Here is a 20,723-nt window from a genome sequence, read left to right on the forward strand (position 1 = left end):
GCTGGAGGACTATTGCGCTACCCACACACATTACCCGTCGGGGCTGCTCCGGGATATTGGGAAGTGAAGCTTCAGCAGGGGCTTCAGAGTTAGGGTCCTCGAAGACCATACGAAAGGCCACCAGGAAGGCCTGCAGGTCAAGGATGACAGGATCCCATGCTTCCCATAGGGGGGTGACCCATTTCAAGGCATCACCCGCTAGGTAGTCAATCATAAAGGCCACTTTAGCCCAATCGGAAGGAAAATAGAGAGGGTAGGCCTTAAAGTGTAGCATGCATTGCTCCACAAATGCACGACACTGTCTTGGATCCCCATAGTAACGTGGCGGATCCGCAGGAACGAGGGCTGATAGATCCATCTGGACGGGTGCGTAACTCGCCTGGAACTCAGCTAAAGGGGGAAAAAAATTTATTTATTTTATTTTAATGCATGTATTCGCTGGAAAAACTTCTCAAAGAGCGAAGGCCGTGGGGCTCAACGGGAACCATGGCCTGAGCATGCTGTTATGCACACGCCCGGGCTAAGCGGCGTGTGCGTGTGATTGGTAGTGATTCCACTGGACCGTGCCGGAGAGTGAATGCCTGGAGGGGCGTGACTAAGTATTCACCCGATCCGACCAGGGTCGCACGACGGCATACGACGCCAGTGCACCAAGGAGGAACCGAGCAGAGGGACCAGGTGCTACTCCAGGACAGACCCCGGACACGGCTGTTGACCCACACAGGGGAATACAGGAACAGGCTGGTAGGCTGGCACACAGACTGGAGGGTATAGGCAGGCACGACTGGTATGCAGGCAGGCGGGTATGCAGGCAGGGGGGTAAAGGCAAGCACAGCTAGAGTGCCGACAAGGCTGAGCAGGGAGGACAGGGCTCTGTTCACACGGAACAGACAGGAAGGGAAAGACAGAGCCAGATACTCACACAGTACTTGCAGAGACAATAAGCAGGAGTTAGGTACGAGTTCAGACTCTGCAGAAAAAGGAAGGGAACGGACATAGAGGCAAAACAGGTAAAGGACAGGAGAGAGTTCAGACTGGAACTGAGTGTACGGAGGAGACCGACACTGCAGAGGGATACAGGAGCGGGTCTGGGAATACGGCCCCCAGAGAGGCGGAACGAACAGGCAAGGAGCGTGTTCAGACAGTACAGACAAGAGAACACAGAAAGGACTCAGTTCAGACACGGGAACTAATGCCGCAAAGCAGGAGACATACAGGACTTAGTTCAGACACGGGAACTAATACCGCAAAGCAGGAGACATACAGGACACAGTTCAGACACGGGAGCTGATACCGCAAAGCAGGAGACATACAGGACTCAGTTCAGACACGGGAACTGATACAAAAAGCAGGAGACATACAGGACTCAGTTCAGACACGGGAACTAATACCGCAAAGCAGGAGACATACAGGACTAAGTTCAGACAGGCCTGGAAATACAGCCTCCAGGAAAGGCAGACAAGGAAACAAAGACGGGACCTGGCACCTTCAGAGTGCAAGCACACACTGAAGGAAAACACTATGCTCAGGCAGGGATAGAAGGGAGCTGCTGAGCTATATACCAAGTGACAGACAGCAATAGGCTGAGGACGCACAAGGGGTGTGACCCACAGCAGGTACAAAAGGCAGGAAGTGATCGGGCGCCGCCCTTAAGCAGCAGAAACAGACACAAACAGACAGCATGGAGGGAAGCCAGAGAGACATTCTGGACAGGAGATCAAGTGCGCGCTCTTGCACAGTGGGAGATGGACCACCATGCAAGGACGCCGCCAGGTATGTTACATACACATCTGCAGTGTATTTCAGGAGCAGCAAATTGTACGCAGAACATGAGTAAGTGTACTCTGAAGGGCCGGTCATTGCCCAAACACACTAGGGGCAATTCTACAAGAAGTTAATGACACTTGAGAAACTTTCTACTGTGGAGTTTCTGCTGCATCTTTATGCAGCAGTTCAGTAGGAAATCCACATCAAAATCTGCATGTTGGACACACATTTGTCATGGATTTTTATGTGGATTTGCAGCACATTTTAACCTATGAATTGCGAAGAATAAATCTGCAGTGAATATTCAGAACATAAAATAACATGGATGTGATTTGCTAAAATCTCAACTATTGCTGTTGCTGTAATACAAGATTTTCTCCTGCAAAAAAAAATGGCAGTGTATCTGCCTCATGTGAACATACAATAGGAGACTCACCCAGGTGCACACAGCCCTGACGCAGAGGAAAGACCGGAACTATTGCAAAATTTCCCCCCAGGACACGGCCTGCAGTCGTGTCTATTTCTCAGACCTTTTGCGTCTGTCCAGGTGCCGGCAGGACAGGGCTGCGGTGATCGTGTCCCTAGGAATAAAATACAGAACTCTTAATAAAATGTGTCATTTTCAGATAGTATGTGTAGTACCTAACATGATTCAGACCTTCTGGGCAATAATTCCCTGGGGGGCAAATGTCACCAGAAAGACCATCCTGTGGATATTCATCTGCCGCCCCTTCCTTACACCAGTACCCAGAGGAACAGTTCCCTAAAAAACATGTTACAATATGAGGTATATACTCTGTGTATACAACCATGGTGACTTTATGGTGATGGTTCACTTAATATAGAACTTTACCTGTAGGAGCTGCTTGTCCAGATCCCTTACAAAATGTCCCTGGTGGACACGGTACACAATCCACGATGCTGGACAGACCGTGTCTGGGTCCATAGGATCCTTCCGGACAGCTATGCTGAGTGGCAAACTGTGTACCCAGGGGGCAAAAATACCCTTGTGGGCAAATGAACTGTGTGTAGTCACTGACAGGCAGCTCCCTCCGCTCACAGAAGAATCCTGGGGTACACAGCAAAAAGGACACAAACTAGAAAATATTTTATGCTCTTTAAAAAAAAACAACACTATATAACGTTCTTATTTACTATGTGTTTCGGTTTCTCATCCTTTTCAGAACAATAGTATATAAAATCGTATGCTGTCAGTCAACGAGAATACACACAGTAAACAGACTGGTCCTACCATCACCTGGGAGGTGGATACATTTATATCCAGTCTAGACAATGCTCTGTGAGCTAAATACATCAGCAGCTGCACAAATCTCTGATGCTTTGTCACAATGTATCAGTCTGGAGTCCAGGCTGTTTATCTATCTGATACATTGTATCCACTTCTCAGCTGAGACCAGGACAAGCTATATAAAGGTTTAATGCCTCTGAAAATAAAGTGTTTTCATTCACTGACAGCAAACTAATCCCTTGTGGGGGCATTGACACTCTACCGAATTTCGTAGAACTTCTCATTTATACATACAGTTAGGTCCATATATATTTGGACAAAGACAACATTTTTCTGATTTTGGTTCTAGACATTACCACAATGAATTTTAACCAAAACAATTCAGATGCAGTTGAAGTTCAGACTTTCAGCTTTCATTTGAGAGTATCCACATTAACATTGGAAGAAGGGTTTAGTAGTTTCAGCTCCTTAACATGTGCCACCCTGTTTTTAAAGGGACCAAAAGTAATTGGACAGATTAAATAATTGTAAATAAAATGTTCATTTCTAGTACTTGGTTGAAAACCCTTTGTTGGCAATGACTGCCTGAAGTCTTGAACTCATGGACATCACCAGACGCTGGGTTTCCTCCTTTTTGATGCTCTGCCAGGCCTTCACTGTGGTGGTTTTCAGTTGCTGTTTGTTTGTGGGCCTTTCTGTCTGAAGTTTAGTTTTTAACAAGTGAAATGCATGCTCAATTGGGTTGAGATCAGGTGACTGACTTGGCCATTCAAGAATATTCCACTTCTTTGCTTTAATAAACTCCTGGGGTGCTTTGGCTTTATGTTTTGGGTCATTGTCCATCTGTAGTATGAAACGACGACCAATCAGTTTGGCTTCATTTGGCTGGATCTGAGCACACAGTATGGCTCTGAATACATCAGAATTCATTCGGCTGCTTCTGTCCTGTGTCACATCATCAATAAACACTAGTGACCCAGTGCCACTGGCAGCCATGCATGCCCGCGCCATCACACTGCCTCCGCCGTGTTTTCCAGATGATGTGGTATGCTTTGGATCATGAGCTGTACCACGCCTTCGCCATACTTTTCTCTTTCCATCATTCTGGTAGAGGTTGATCTTGGTTTCATCTGTCCATAGAATGTTCTTCCTGAACTGTGCTGGCTTTTTTAGATGTTTTTTAGCAAAGTCCAGTCTAGCCTTTTTCTTGATGCTTATGAGTGGCTTGCACCGTGCAGTGAACCCTCTGTAGTTACTTTCATGCAGTCTTCTCTTTATGGTAGATTTGGATATTGATACGCCTACCTCCCGGAGAGTGGTGGTCACTTGGTTGGCTGTTGTGAAGGGGTTTCTCTTCACCATGGAGATTATTCTGCGATCATCCACCACTGTTGTCTTCCGTGGGCGCCCAGGTTTTTTTGCATTGATGAGTTCACCAGTGCTTTCTTTCTTTCTCAGGATGTACCAAACTGTAGATTTTGCCACTCCTAATATTGTAGCAATTTCTCGGATGGGTTTTTTCTGTTTTTGCAGCTTAAGGATGGCTTGTTTCACCTGCATGGAGTGCTCTTTTGACCGCATGTTTACTTCACAGCAAAACCTTCCAAATGCAAGCACCACACCGCAAATCAACTCCAGGCCTTTTATCTGCTTAATTGAGAATGACATAACGAAGGGATTGCCCACACCTGTCCATGAAATAGCCGTGGAGTCAATTGTCCAATTACTTTTGGTCCCTTTAAAAACAGGGTGGCCCATGTTAAGGAGCTGAAACTCCTAAACCCTTCATCCAATTTTAATGTGGATACCCTCAAATGAAAGCTGAAAGTCTGAACTTCAACTGCATCTGAATTGTTTTGTTTAAAATTCATTGTGGTAATGTCTAGAACCAAAATCAGAAAAATGTTGTCTCTGTCCAAATATATATGGACCTAACTGTAGATAATGCAGCAATTACAAAAAATTACATTCACTGCCAACAAGCAATGTCCTGATCATTTCCAGGCCATGGCTGGAGACTCGTTCCTGGAATACATTGTAGCACGGATCTTTCTTGGTATGAGCTGTACATCAGTGTTCAGAAATGATTTCCAAACTACTGTCTGTTCTCATGTTATTAGCACTCACTGACCACAAACAGAGATCTCTAAAATATTGAAACCTTGAAAGAAATGTATAATTGAAAGTTTATGAACTTATACAATATATGGAGACCTTTGCGGACAATGCATTTAAGTAAAAACACACATCTATTTTGGGCTTAACAGAATTTTTGTAATTGAGTTTGAATGAAAGTATTGCCCCTCTTGGCTTTAATGGGCTCTTTTGTTACCCTGCACATTGCTCATTGTAGAATGAGTTACCTGAGGATATGTCAGTGAGCTTGTTCTGAAGGCGAGTTTGTAACTCTTTGATCTTGCTTTTTCTGATCTCAGCTGATTTATGACCACATCAAAGTTCAACTCAACTTACACGTGGTCATCCGTCAGCTCAGAAAAAAGTATAAAATAGTTGCAAACTCCCTCTCAAATTGAGCTCATTAATAAATTCTATAATAATATCATATAGAAGACAAGTGGTGCAAAATTTTTGGTAAAATCCAGATTATCGTCTCAAGCAGCCATATTCTGCAGATCTATGGACTAAGGCTACGCTCACACATTCAGTATTTGGTCAGTATTTTTCATCAGTATTTGTAAACCAAAAGCAAGAGTGGAACAATCTTAGAGAAAGTATAATAGAAACACGTCAACACTTCTACATTTTTCACCCACTCCCGGTTTTGGCTTACAAATACTGATGTGAAATACGGACCACATACTGAACATGTGAATGTGGCTTTAAAGGCGTTATTTTCTATATATCTGATGAAAATATCTGACCGGTTGGGGTACGATACCGGCACCCCATTTTCCGCAACTAAGCACTTCCAACCGCCATTTTCACCAGGAACAGCTAATCGGCAGGTGTGCCGGGTGTAGCACCAGCAAAGATCAGATATTCATGACCTATCCTATGGATGGGAAATCAATATAAAAGTCCTGGACACCCCCATTAAATGTTATGGCCTCCATCTCCATATCTGTTTCCTGGGTTTAGGTCTACCTGCTTCACAGATCCGGCATGTGGTTTGCTTTTCCGCATTTTGGTAAAATCCAGAATCACAAGGTAAAGGCTTTAAGCTCCCTGCCGTACATCGATGTCCTGAGGGACATGGTAAACTATCAGGCTGTGTCTGCCCTTCAGGACAATAATAACCTGCAAAAAGAGATGAACCTGAGATCTGGTGCACCAAGAACACTATTATACAGACAAAACGAAGCAGCAAGAAATAGGACAAGGAAGCAACAAATGGTGTAAAAGACATCAGATCTTATCTTTTCTTTGGATGGTACCTTCTGGGCACTGCCCTGTGGGGGACATGATACCAGACCCACTGCAGTACAGCCCTGGAGGACACGGCTTACATTCAGAGACGCTTCCTAAGCTGTAATCTGCCGAAAACGTGCCAGCCGGACAGAGCTGTGGATGATGGGAACCATTCGCTACAAGTACGAAAAAAACATGATGAACAGACAGACAAGAAACTGGGGAGCAAAAAAGTAGAAAGTAAGTGAACCTACAACAAAATGTCCCAGGAGGACAGATATTTCCCTGCAGGGCATCGGTGGGTTTGGAAGTCTTGGCCCTTCCCGTGCAATAGAAACCTGCAGCGCATTCACCAGATGGAGCACCGAGGCCTGGAATATGGCACAAAGAAAGGAAAAGTCATAATAACAGCATGGATAAAATATTATTACAGGCGTAAGTGGAATTAATACATTTTTTCAAAGATTTGTACAAGGAGAGTTCAGGATTGGTGATTTAGTACACGCAGAACTATGTGGATAGAAAACTAGAAAGAGCTGGACATTGCCTTTGTCAGGAATGATTCTGATTACTAAACTTCCCATCAATTGTTGATATTTTTCTCTACAGCCTTAGATAAACCAATTGTGCATCAGTATAAAGACAGCATGGGCTCACTGTACCTAACTACTAGGAAGAACAACAGAAGGAGGAGCCTTCATGCTGTGGGTGACTAGATGAGACGGAGGGTCCTTCATGCTGTGGGTGACTAGATGAGACGGAGGGTCCTTCATGCTGTGGGTGACTAGATGAGACGGAGGGTCCTTCATGCTGTGGGTGACTAGATGAGACGGAGGGTCCTTCATGCTGTGGGTGACTAGATGAGACGGAGGGTCCTTCATGCTGTGGGTGACTAGGTGACACGGAGGGTCCTTCATGCTGTGGGTGACTAGGTGATACGGAGGGTCCTTCATGCTGTGGGTGACTAGGTGATACGGAGGGTCCTTCATGCTGTGGGTGACTAGATGAGACGGAGGGTCCTTCATGCTGTGGGTGACTAGATGAGACGGAGGGTCCTTCATGCTGTGGGTGACTAGGTGACACGGAGGGTCCTTCATGCTGTGGGTGACTAGGTGATACGGAGGGTCCTTCATGCTGTGGGTGACTAGGTGAGACTGAGGGTCCTTCATGCTGTGGGTGACTAGGTGAGACGGAGGGTCCTTCATGCTGTGGGTGACTAGGTGACACGGAGGGTCCTTCATGCTGTGGGTGACTAGGTGAGACTGAGGGTCCTTCATGCTGTGGGTGACTAGGTGAGACGGAGGGTCCTTCATGCTGTGGGTGACTAGGTGAGACAGAGGGTCCTTCATGCTGTGGGTGACTAGATGAGACGGAGGGTCCTTCATGCTGTGGGTGACTAGGTGAGACGGAGGGTCCTTCATGCTGTGGGTGACTAGGTGATACGGAGGGTCCTTCATGATGTGGGTGACTAGGTGACACGGAGGGTCCTTCATGCTGTGGGTGACTAGGTGACACGGAGGGTCCTTCATGCTGTGGGTGACTAGATGACACATAGGGTCCTTCATGCTGTGGGTGACTAGATGAGACGGAGGGTCCTTCATGCTGTGGGTGACTAGATGAGAAGGAGGTTCCTTCATGCTGTGGGTGACTAGGTGACACGGAGGGTCCTTCATGCTGTGGGTGACTAGATGAGATGGAGGGTCCTTCATGCTGTGGGTGACTAGATGAGAAGGAGGGTCCTTCATGCTGTGGGTGACTAGATGAGACGGAGGGTCCTTCATGCTGTGGGTGACTAGATGAGACGCAGGGTCCTTCATGCTGTGGGTGACTAGGTGACTCGGAGGGTTCTTCATGCTGTGGGTGACTAGGTGACACGGAGGGTTCTTCATGCTGTGGGTGACTAGGTGAGACGAAGGGTCCTTCATGCTGTGGGTGACTAGATGAGACGCAGGGTCCTTCATGCTGTGGGTGACTAGGTGACTCGGAGGGTTCTTCATGCTGTGGGTGACTAGGTGAGACGGAGGGTCCTTCATGCTGTGGGTGACTAGATGAGATGGAGGGTCCTTCATGCTGTGGGTGACTAGATGAGAAGGAGGGTCCTTCATGCTGTGGGTGACTAGATGAGACGGAGGGTCCTTCATGCTGTGGGTGACTAGATGAGACGCAGGGTCCTTCATGCTGTGGGTGACTAGGTGACTCGGAGGGTTCTTCATGCTGTGGGTGACTAGGTGACACGGAGGGTTCTTCATGCTGTGGGTGACTAGGTGAGACGAAGGGTCCTTCATGCTGTGGGTGACTAGATGAGACGCAGGGTCCTTCATGCTGTGGGTGACTAGGTGACTCGGAGGGTTCTTCATGCTGTGGGTGACTAGGTGACACGGAGGGTCCTTCATGCTGTGGGTGACTAAGTGATACGGAGGGTCCTTCATGCTGTGGGTGACTAGGTGACACGGAGGGTCCTTCATGCTGTGGGTGACTAGGTGAGACTGAGGGTCCTTCATGCTGTGGGTGACTAGGTGAGACGGAGGGTCCTTCATGCTGTGGGTGACTAGGTGAGACGGAGGGTCCTTCATGCTGTGGGTGACTAGATGAGACGGAGGGTCCTTCATGCTGTGGGTGACTAGGTGAGACGGAGGGTCCTTCATGCTGTGGGTGACTAGGTGATACGGAGGGTCCTTCATGCTGTGGGTGACTAGGTGACACGGAGGGTCCTTCATGCTGTGGGTGACTAGGTGACACGGAGGGTCCTTCATGCTGTGGGTGACTAGATGACACATAGGGTCCTTCATGCTGTGGGTGACTAGATGAGACGGAGGGTCCTTCATGCTGTGGGTGACTAGATGAGAAGGAGGGTCCTTCATGCTGTGGGTGACTAGGTGACACGGAGGGTCCTTCATGCTGTGGGTGACTAGGTGACACGGAGGGTCCTTCATGCTGTGGGTGACTAGATGACACATAGGGTCCTTCATGCTGTGGGTGACTAGATGAGATGGAGGGTCCTTCATGCTGTGGGTGACTAGATGAGAAGGAGGGTCCTTCATGCTGTGGGTGACTAGGTGACACGGAGGGTCCTTCATGCTGTGGGTGACTAGATGAGACGGAGGGTCCTTCATGCTGTGGGTGACTAGATGAGACTCAGGGTCCTTCATGCTGTGGGTGACTAGGTGACTCGGAGGGTTCTTCATGCTGTGGGTGACTAGGTGACACGGAGGGTTCTTCATGCTGTGGGTGACTAGGTGACACGGAGGGTCCTTCATGCTGTGGGTGACTAGATGAGACGGAGGGTTCTTCATGCTGTGGGTGACTAGGTGACACGGAGGGTTCTTCATGCTGTGGGTGACTAGGTGACACGGAGGGTCCTTCATGCTGTGGGTGACTAGATGAGACGGAGGGTCCTTCATGCTGTGGGTGACTAGATGAGACGCAGGGTCCTTCATGCTGTGGGTGACTAGATGACTCGGAGGGTCCTTCATGCTGTGGGTGACTAGGTGACACGGAGGGTTCTTCATGCTGTGGGTGACTAGGTGAGATGGAGGGTCCTTCATTCTCTGGGTGACTAGGTGAGAGGGAGGGTCCTTTATTCTCTGGGTGACTAGGTGAGATGGAGGGTCCTTCATGCTGTGGGTGACTAGGTGACACGGAGGGTTCTTCATGCTGTGGGTGACTAGGTGAGATGGAGGGTCCTTCATTCTCTGGGTGACTAGGTGAGAGGGAGGGTCCTTCATGCTATGGGTGACAAGGTGAGACGGAGCGTCCTTCATGCTGTGGGTGACTAGGTGACACGGAGGGTTCTTCATGCTGTGGGTGACTAGGTGAGATGGAGGGTCCTTCATTCTCTGGGTGACTAGGTGAGAGGGAGGGTCCTTCATGCTATGGGTGACTAGATGACACGGAGGGTCCTTCATGCTGTGGGTGACTAGGTGAGACGGAGGGTCCTTCATGCTATGGATGACTAAGTGAGACGGAGGGTTCTTCATGCTGTGGGTGACTAGGTGAGAGGGAGGGTCTTTCATGCTATGGGTGACTAAGTGAGACAGAGGATCCTTCATGCTGTGGGTGACAAGGTGAGACGGAGGGTCTTTCATGCTGTGGGTGACTAGGTGAGACGGAGGTTTCTTCATGCTGTGGGTGACTAGGTGAGACGGAGGGTCCTTCATGCTGTGGGTGACTAGGTGAGACGGAGGGTGGCTCATGCCGTGGGTGACTAGATAATGGCCTCCAGCATTAAGGATTTGACCAATGAAAAAAAATGATGAGTTTACAATATACATACTGTATATACAACTCTTTTACAGACTTATAATAAAAAGGGCCCTAAACTCTAGAAATCTATACTCTACCATCAGATACACTTGTTCTTTTTGCTCCACACAGTAGACTGTTTTCTATGTCTGCCCCTCTTCGGTGATGTGTGTGTGTGAAGAGGACTGGATGATAGGTTTATTTTAATGACTATGTTTTTCGTTCACATAAGCATTTTTCTCACCTGCATTCTCACAGTAAAACCCAGGAGGACAGGATATGGGCTCTGTGGTGCCCTCCGGACAGTAGAAGCCAGGCAGGCACTTTCCCCCAGTGGAGGTGGCAGGACACAAGCAGTTGGCACTGGTGTAATTATCCAGGTCAAAGGGCTGCGGAGTCCAAGCAGCAAAAACACAAAACCAACCTAAAGAGAAGTAGACACACTTGGACACATCCCTCAATATCACTTACAGTACAGATGTAGCAGTGTGTACAGGGCTCCAGGTGATAGAGGTCCTATTCCTACAGTGGTCCTATTCCTACAGCTTTATGTAGTAAGTAATGTAATTGTAAGTACATGAAAGTCTACAGTCAGCCATTATTTTATTACAGGCAATGGATGCATTTTTCCATGTTAGTTGCTACCTTTAGTTAAAGTTTCATTGCTCATGACAGGTGGTTTGCAGGTTGCTCATAGTTTCAGAATTTTCACTTGTGGACTTGTTCTTCCCAGTTATACATGCTGGATTTGATGTCTGTGTTCACTAGATCTCGTGTATCAGAACAGCTTCATTCCTGGATTGATTTCCTCTTCTACAACTCATGAAGGATCATGTGCTTTTCTCTACAGAATGAGCTGCCCTCCCTTATTACTTGAATGCTTCCCCCCTCTCTGCAGTGTGCAACCTCCTAACAATCACCAACATAAAAGAAGGGGAGAGGAGAGCAAAAGTCAGAGACCAGAGCAGACAGATTTGTGTCAGCTAACTAGGCGAAGGACTTACATACTCTGCAGACGTAAAATGTTAGGAAATGCAAACTCACCGGGGTCACACTTTCCAGATACGGCGCTCAGTCCTTCCGCCCCGCAGTAATGCCCTGAGATACACGGCAAACAGCTATCGATACTGTGAGACCGAGGGTCAGGATTATAGTAGCCACGAGGACAGGGGAACTCGCAGGAATGCTGGGTTCCTGAAATTTTCCAAAAAGATCACTGTATTAGTATTAGGGCATGAACATTTTCAGTTTTATTTCAATTATCCACACATTAGTTAAGGAAAAAGTTAGCAACTTTCTAATATACTGTACGTTGTTTTCCATTATCTTCTATTTTCAAGAACTCTGCTTGCAACAAGTAAATGTAATCCATTGTTTACACCTTACAAGACAGGGCATTGATACACTGTAACGAGCCATGAATGTCTGACCAGGACACAATCATTTTTTTGTTTTTTTTTTAAATCAAATGTTTTTTATTGATTTATATAAAGATTTACACAAAGGGAAAAAAAAGAATAAAAAAAAAAAGGAAAAAAACAACAACAATCAGACAAACATTGGAGAAACACAATTCTCCACCCCCCAAAGAAGCATTAAACATGGGTTATTTATACATCTTGGCTCTGCAAAACCAGCATAATTAGATGAACAAATATTTGAACATAGTAACAATAGTCAATCCAATTACATATAACTTGTGGAAGTTAACATTTTAATTCATTTTCTGTGCAGATTAGCTATTCTCTGTATTATTGAGTTTTGGGGTACCGGACACAATCATTAGAGATTTTTTTTTTGCTACTGGATGTTAATAAGATTGTTTCCAGTCACTGATGTAAAGTTGACATCATAAAAATGATAGGAAATTGAAAAGGAGGGAATCTATCAAATATTTTTTTTATCACCAAGTTCCGGTTGGAAAAAAAATTAAATCCCCCCAAAAAAAACCCGGAGATTTTGTTGAATGCCATTTTTTGTAAAAAAAAATAAATTGTTCTTTTATTATTATTTATTTAGCCTATATAGCATCAACATATTCCGCAGCGCTGTGCAAGACAATCTTAAGAACAATTTATGAATTGCGCCAAAATCATTAAATGCTGGATGAATTTGCCGCAAATAACAAAAATGAAGCAAAACAGACTTGAAAAAAGTCTCGTTATGATTAATCCCCTCTCCCTAACCTCCTCCAAAGTATCAGAAAGTTATGCAGAACTTGATAAAATAAATAAAATGTAGTCACATAAAACCAGGATTGGGGGCTGGTGATGGAGGTCACTATTCTTTACTAATAATCAGTAAACAGATTAAAACCATCAGTCCCTCCGATAACCCCCTGCTTGGGAGCCGCAAAATTATTCATGAAAGGACATTACCCGGGGGCGATGGACAATGGCGTTTACAGCCGCCGTTCCTTTCTTTAGTTTTCATGCATATTCTGCCTTATTTAACATCCCGCACATTATTACTCACTGCGATTATTATTCAATACTGAGATTAAATATTTAGAGCTTTTATGTCCCCGATTGTTGTTCCATTTTATTGGTAGACGCATTATTTCATTGATTTTTTATTACAGAAGAACATTTAAATAAAATATTTAGTAATTAGGAATGTGCTCAGGAACACTGCCTGGAGAGAGGGAAGACTAGAAGCTGCAGGGAGCTAAATCTGTTCTCCGCTGTAATGGTTTATAGTGAGACGCTGCGGGGCGGACTACTGCACACAGCAAGCCAGGCAGCAAGGATGCTAAATCATACGCAAATATTACTTTGCAGGATAAGTTTTTTAATTGTAGTCTTAAAAAATTAGTATTAGTAATTGTTGCTACGAATGCTTCTGTGGACGACTGCAATAGTTACGCACATGTGATAACGCTGGACCTTCAATCTTTTTTTGCAAAAAGCATAGAATAAAATTGTTTTCATGAGATCACAAAACTATTATTGCTTTCTTACAGATACAGCGTCGCGCTTATACATGGGTTATGGCTGGTACCTGCAGAAGTGAGGGACACCCGACAACCCCTTTAAGCCTACCTACACCCGGGGAGCCTCTAAATGTCCGGTCAGTCAGCCAGAACACATGTGGCATTTCCTGCTAAATAGTGTTTTAATTTTTTCACATCAGTCAATTTCTGGGCTGGAAAAACCTTCCACAGAAAACAGAGATAGGATATAAAAAGCCTAACCCCATTAGACATCCATACAGTCTGATGACAGTATAGAACGGGCAGAATAGTGCACTATGGTGTGAATTTGCAGATGGCTTCAGAACTGATTATTCGGTCATCTTTTTTTACTGCCATATTAATGAATGGGATCCATTAAAAATGTATAAAGCCTCTGAAGTGTGCACTAAGCATTGCTTCTCACAAGTATACTACATTAAAACCCAACGAGGTCGAGCCCCATGGTGCCATTTAGGAAATAGCAAGGATGTACACATGGATTCACAACTTTCAGGTGAAGCATCTGCCAGGCTTCCTTTATCTCACCATAGCATAACTAAAAAATGCTTCCCTTTACTATCCACGCAGTGGGTATCCTCCTCACTTTCTTATTTCAGTGTCGAATCCTGACCCATGAATGCAGACTGAACCCATCTTTTCATACCTTCAGGGCAGTAAAACCCAGCCGGACACGGAAATTTGCTATAATCGCTGGTATTCTCCGCACAGAAGTGCCCAGCGGGGCACGGGAAGCAGTCGGGTTGATGAGTGAGGTTGTTATAGGTCCCTGCAGGACAGGCGTGTGGATGGGGACTTCCAGCTGGGCAATAATGACCTTGTGGGCAGCTACCTCCTTCTCCTGTAAATACTGGTCGGGACATAAAACCAGAACAAATAATATTCATTATTGTTTGGAAATACAATATTACATAGATTGTTTAGAAAATAAAGCAATATGTTTTAAGTTCTTTTAAGTTTTCGAAGAGTTTTGCACACTCCAAATATAAACTATATACTAATGGGCAATTTATCCCATTTATTTAACTCTACAGTGTAACATTGCTATAATGGTCATCATCTTACACTCTGCGGTGGGAGCTGATGAGGAGACCCCAAGGGAGCAGTAGTATCCAGCAAGGCAAAGTCCACTCGGGGCATCAAGGCCGACCGAGCTGCAGTAATACCCGGGCGGACAAGGCGTACATTGGGATGCCATGCTTAGATTGGACCTGTTCAGAAGATGATTAGATTGTGAGCTCATATGTGCACGGGTCTGGTACTAATAATCCCAAATAATCTGCGTCAGCGCTAATACGACACGTCTGCATTGTAATAAGACAGAAATTGATGTCTTAGTAGTAGTTAAGATGATAGTAACTGAAACTACAGCAAGACTTACTGCAAGACTCACCTGTCAGAGAAACTACCAGATGAACATGGAATTGGGGCAGCGGAGCCCGCAGGACAATAGTGGCCAACAGGACAAGGACCGCCAAAACTTTCATTCACGTGACCAGAAGGGTTTGGTACAAGGGATCCTAATAATCATAGCATAGTAAAAGTTTACAAAAGTTAAGAGTAGGTCTTCTATGGAAAAAGTATTAGATTGGGACACTTCTTTGCCTGAAGGGGACACAAGTAGCAGATGTACAGCACTGTGTAAAAGTTTTAGGCAGGTGTGAAGTAAATGCTGCACAATAGGAATAGAATAAAAACAGAAATGTTAATAGTTTATTTTTATCAATTAACAAAATGCAAAGTGAATGAACAGAAAAGAAATGTGAATCCCATCAAACATGAGTTCTTCTGGGTTCACTTACATGAAGTCAAAGATATGTAAGATTATAGTCTAATATGTGAATGTCCAATTATACTAAACTGAATTTGGTTACATTAACTGAAACAGAAATGGCTGTATAGGAGGCTTAAAACTGGGTGAGGAGCAGCCAAGCTCTGCACAAAGGTGAGGTTGTGGAAGACAGTTTCAAGTCACACACCATGGGAATATGCAGCTCAGCAACAAGACACAAGGTAGTTATAGTGCATCAGCAAGGTCTCTACAGGCAAAGATTTCAAGATGAGATATTCAAGGAGCGTAGACGCAGTGGTCAGCCAAGGAAAAACGTAATGAAGCAGATGAAAGACACAATAAGCAAAACTTCCCTTCCAAATCAGCTGAGGATCGGCAGCAACCAGGGGGTCCCAGCTTCACCCATTACTGTTCAGTGAAGTCTGTCCACAAAAAGCACTTAATTTCAACATGGACACAAGGCCCGGCGACTCAACTATGCACAAAAGCATATGAATTGGGGTGCAGAAAAATGGCAGCAGGTGGCAAGACTGCGGCATCAAAATTTAGCATATTTGGATCTAACAGAAGCAGTTTGTTCTCCGAAGGGCTGGAGAGCGGCACAATAATGAGGGTCTGCAGGAACAGTGACGCTTGGTGGAGGATCCTGCAAGTGTGTGGCTGGATTTCAGCAAATGTAGTTGAGGGATTTGGTCAAAATAAATGGTAACCTCAATGCTGAAAAATCCTGGCAGATACTTCTATATCATGTGATACCATCAGCAGGCGTCTGACTGCCTCCAAATTTATTCTGCAGCCGGACAACGACCCCCAAAATCCAAGCAATGTCATTAAGAATAAGGAACCCTGGAGGTGATGATCCGGCCCCTCAGAGCCCTGATCTCACATCATCCCGTCTGTCTGGGATCACATGAAGAGACAGAAGGATCCGCACAAGCCTCATACACAGAAGATATGGGAGCAGTTCTCCAAGATGTTTGGAACAACCTCCTGCCAAGATCCTTCATAAACTGTGTACAAGTGACTGAAAAGAAGTGATTGAGACGAGGGGTGATCACCAGATACTGATGATGGAAGCGACAGGCCGTCATCAGATACTGATGATGGAGGCGACGGGCGGTCACCAGATACTGATGATGGAGGTGTCGGGTGGTCACCAGATACTGATGATGGAGGCGATGGGCCGTCACCAGATACTGATGATGGAGGCGACGGGTGGTCACCAGATACTGATGATGGAGGTGACGGGCAGTCACCAGATACTGATGATGGAGGCGACGGGCCGTCACCAGACACTGATGATGGAGGTGACGGGCAGTCACCAGATACTGATGATGGAGGTGACGGGCAGTCACCAGATACTGATGATGGAGGCGACGGGTGGTCACCAGATACTGATGATGGAGGTGACGGGCAGTCACCAGATACTGATGATGGAGGCGACGGGCCGTCACCAGACACTGATGATGGAGGTGACGGGCAGTCACCAGATACTGATGATGGAGGTGACGGGCAGTCACCAGATACTGATGATGAAGGCGACGGGTGGTCACCAGATACTGATGATGGAGGTGACGGGCAGTCACCAGATACTGATGATGGAGGCGACGGGTGGTCACCAGATACTGATGATGGAGGTGACGGGCAGTCACCAGATACTGATGGGATTTACTTTTCTCTTTTGTTCATTCACTTTGAATTTTGTTAATTGATTGAACTGTTAACACTTCAATTTGAAAGCTTCTTACTCTGCAGCATTTTTTCCACAACTAACTATCACTTTTTGCACAGTACTATAAATCCTGGCAAACAGACACTATAGAGCGTGAGTGTATGAAGGAATGAATTGTATAAGTATATCTTTCCTATATTACTACAGTAACCGATAATACACAATCTAACAGTTCGGCTCTGCAGTTAGTACGGGGATGGTGCAATGCAGTAATAACTACTCATCAGGGAATGGTGGTCTCATTAAGTGCTAGCAATTATAAACCTTGCACTGTAAGGGAAGCGTTCTCCATCTTCAGGAGGCCATATCACACTCTCTGGCATACTGTTTAGGTGCGATATATAACAGCCATTCTGTGGACCACATTCAGCCCCCATTTGGCACGTTTTTGTTGTTTTGTTAGTGTTAGTATAATTTTCTCCCATAACGAAACAATATCGAGTTTTATTTTACCTCCACTGCAGAAAAATCCAGGTTCACAATGACCAGTAACCGCCCCAGAGCCCCAGTCACTGCAGAACATCCCTAAGAGAGAAAGTTTAGAAATTAGGTAGCACCGCTTCTCTGAGTCTACCGGGTCCCTCACCTTCTCAATGGTACCATTCAGAGCGTTAGGCATGGGTTTTAATACTGGTTTGTTGTGATGCATACTGTGATATTAGATATAGATGAGAATGACTGTAACCCATAGACAAACTTTAAACCTTACTTTGTATTTCTGTGTGTGTGCATAAACAGACAATCAGTAAGACTGTGGGCAAGGAGGCATCACCTGGTGGACATGGCTGGCATCCCTCTGCAGTGGTCAGTCGTAGTACTGGGCTGAAGCTTCCAGGTGGACAAGGAACTGGACCTGAAGTTGCCCCATCTGGACAGAAATGTCCTGCAGGACAGACTACAATATCCCCACCGAGACATATATGGCCAATGGGGCAGACGGAGCAAAGAGATCGACCTGAATTGGGAGAAAAAATAAATAAAGCTAAGGAAAAGTATAAGAAGTCCGGAGCTCTAATCTCACAATTCAGCTGCTCCATCTGCATCGATGTCTACAGTACCTGATATTGAGATTCTTACATAATAAATATCACGGTTTCGCATCATATAGATTCACTGGTTTATCCCTGTAATACATAGAGTTTGCCGCACCTGTTGAGTTGCTGTACATGCCGTCAGGACAAGGAACGGGCTTGGATGAACCTTCTAGACAGAAATGCTTTGAAGGACAGATGTCACCAGATATTCCTCCCTCTGGTCTAGGACTCGAAGAACCAAGAAGGCAAAAATACCCTAAACACATAGAGGTCATTAATTATATTTATCATGTTGGACTTGAGGTGTTGGGTAATGCTGAATGTAAAGTGGCTTCTCTCCAACCTGGATATCACTTTTAAAATTAATCGCCTGTTTAAGGAATTGATTGGGAAAGCAAACTCCACGAATCAGGCTGGAAATGATAAAAGTGCTGGTGGCCTTGGCAGTTCCAGATTTGTGGGATTATTTTATGGCATATCCATGGTTATTACGACTCTGGAGATGGGTGTGCACAGCGCCTTTGGCTTCAATGCCACTTTGGGTCATCTAGGCTATATGAGGCATTGGAAGCACATAGGCGTTACACGTAATTCACCGAATATGGTGGAAGGTGAGAATTTAGGGGCTTACATGGGTTCACACAATTTACTTCTCTGTGGGATCCCCCGTGCCTCTCTATTCTTTAAAAATTAAAGAGGTTGAAAAGCTGAGGCCTAAGGGGTCTTTACAGATCTCACATTTTAATAGGTGACATGTTTAAAGAATTTTCTCAATTGCAAAGTGAATTCGGAATATGTCACCATGAGTTTCCTTTTGGAAAGGCGCTATAGAAATCAAAAATAGTGTCTATTTAGTTAACATAGTCCCCTCGCCCCCTAGGTATGTGTATTGGGTTATATTGAAGATTAAACTACTGATGACCGTGGCAAGACGGCTGTGTCCCGCATGTTGTTTAGGAAATTAATAGCCCAATATTGGATATCAGATCAGGTGCCCACAATTTCGGAATTCATAAATAAAATCAATTGGTTACTAAACCTGGAGAGCAAAGTTTACTTAAAGAGAAATGCCATTACTAAATTCCAAATAACTCTGGGCCTCATGGATTGATGGATCAGGGTTAGCATAAGAGAGTTACGGAGATACTGCCTGGGTCCCTTTTCATTATTAGGATTGTTTATTTTTGCAGTTTATGCGGTATTAAATATTAAGATTTATAGATCGTTTCTCCTACATCAGCTGTAATTGGTTGACTACTGTATGCGGCAGCAATATGAATCTAATTGATTACTACGGTACTTTCCCTTTTTCCGAACTATGGAACTGTTTCCGTATTTGCCATATCTTGTTGTGTTATATTGTGGGGGAGGGATAGGGTTTGGGGATTGTCTATCTCTGTTTGTAATATTCTTAATTTTGAAAAAAAAAACATTTTAATAAAAAATACCTGATTTAAAAAAAAAGTGACCTTAGACTTACCAGGGTGACAAGGCCCAGCTGGTTCAGCTAATCCTGGCACATCACAGTAGGTCCCTGAAGGGCACGGCAAACACCAGGTAGTGTCCACAGCTTCCTCCCGGCTGTTCCATGTGCCAGGAGGACAAGCGATCCTGATACCATTAGAACAGTAGTGACCGGATGGGCAAAGGTCTCCAAATGGCATCTCTATCTGAAAAGAAAAATATTTCTACATAATAAAATAGGGTCAGTTTATATAAGCATTACATTACTCATCCTGTATTATACTCCAGAGCTGCCCTCACTATTCTGCTGGTGCAGTCACTGTGTACATCCATTACATTACTGATCCTGAGTTACATCCTGTATTATACTCCAGAGCTGCCCTCACTATTCTGATGGTGCAGTCACTGTGTACATCCATTACATTACTGATCCTGAGTTACATCCTGTATTATACTCCAGAGCTGCACTCACTATTCTGCTGGTGCAGTCACTGTGTACTTACATTACTGATCCTCAGTTACATCCTGTATTATACTCCAGAGCTGCACTCACTATTCTGCTGGTGCAGTCACTGTGTACATACATTACATTACTGATCCTGAGTTACATCCTGTATTATACTCCAGAGCTGCACTCACTATTCTGCTGGTGCAGTCACTGTGTACCTACATTACATTACTGATCCTGAGTTACATCCTGTATTATACTCCAGAGCTGCACTCACTATTCTGCTGGTGCAGTCACTGTGTACCTACATTACATTACTGATCCTGAGTTACATCCTGTATTATACTCCAGAGCTGCACTCACTATTCTGCTGGTGCAGTCACTGTGTACATACATTACATTACTGATCCTGAGTTACATCCTGTATTACACGCCAGAGCTGCACTCACTATTCTGCTGGTGCAGTCACTGTGTACATACATTACATTACTGATCCTGAGTTACATCCTGTATTATCCTGCAAAGCTGCACTCACTATTCTGCTGGTGCAGTCACTGTGTACATACATTACTGATCCTGAGTTACATCCTGTATTATACTCCAGAGCTGCACTCACTATTCTGCTGGTGCAGTCACTGTGTACCTACATTACATT

At 45.1% G+C, this 20,723-nt stretch overlaps 1 long non-coding RNA gene across 1 annotated transcript; it reads left to right on the forward strand.

Annotated features, from left to right (window-relative positions):
* The first annotated feature begins 1,647 nt into the window (after window positions 1-1,647).
* Window positions 1,648-19,421, forward strand: LOC141171833 (uncharacterized). Its single transcript, XR_012252377.1, has 3 exons — window positions 1,648-1,773; window positions 13,590-13,696; window positions 17,861-19,421. It is a non-coding gene; the product is annotated as an uncharacterized lncRNA (long non-coding RNA).
* The last annotated feature ends 1,302 nt before the right edge of the window (window positions 19,422-20,723 follow it).

Source organism: Phyllobates terribilis, unplaced genomic scaffold (genome assembly GCF_046119375.1).
Source record: "Phyllobates terribilis strain yellow unplaced genomic scaffold, ASM4611937v1 Scaffold_12__6_contigs__length_324123572, whole genome shotgun sequence".
NCBI lineage: Eukaryota > Metazoa > Chordata > Amphibia > Anura > Dendrobatidae > Phyllobates > Phyllobates terribilis.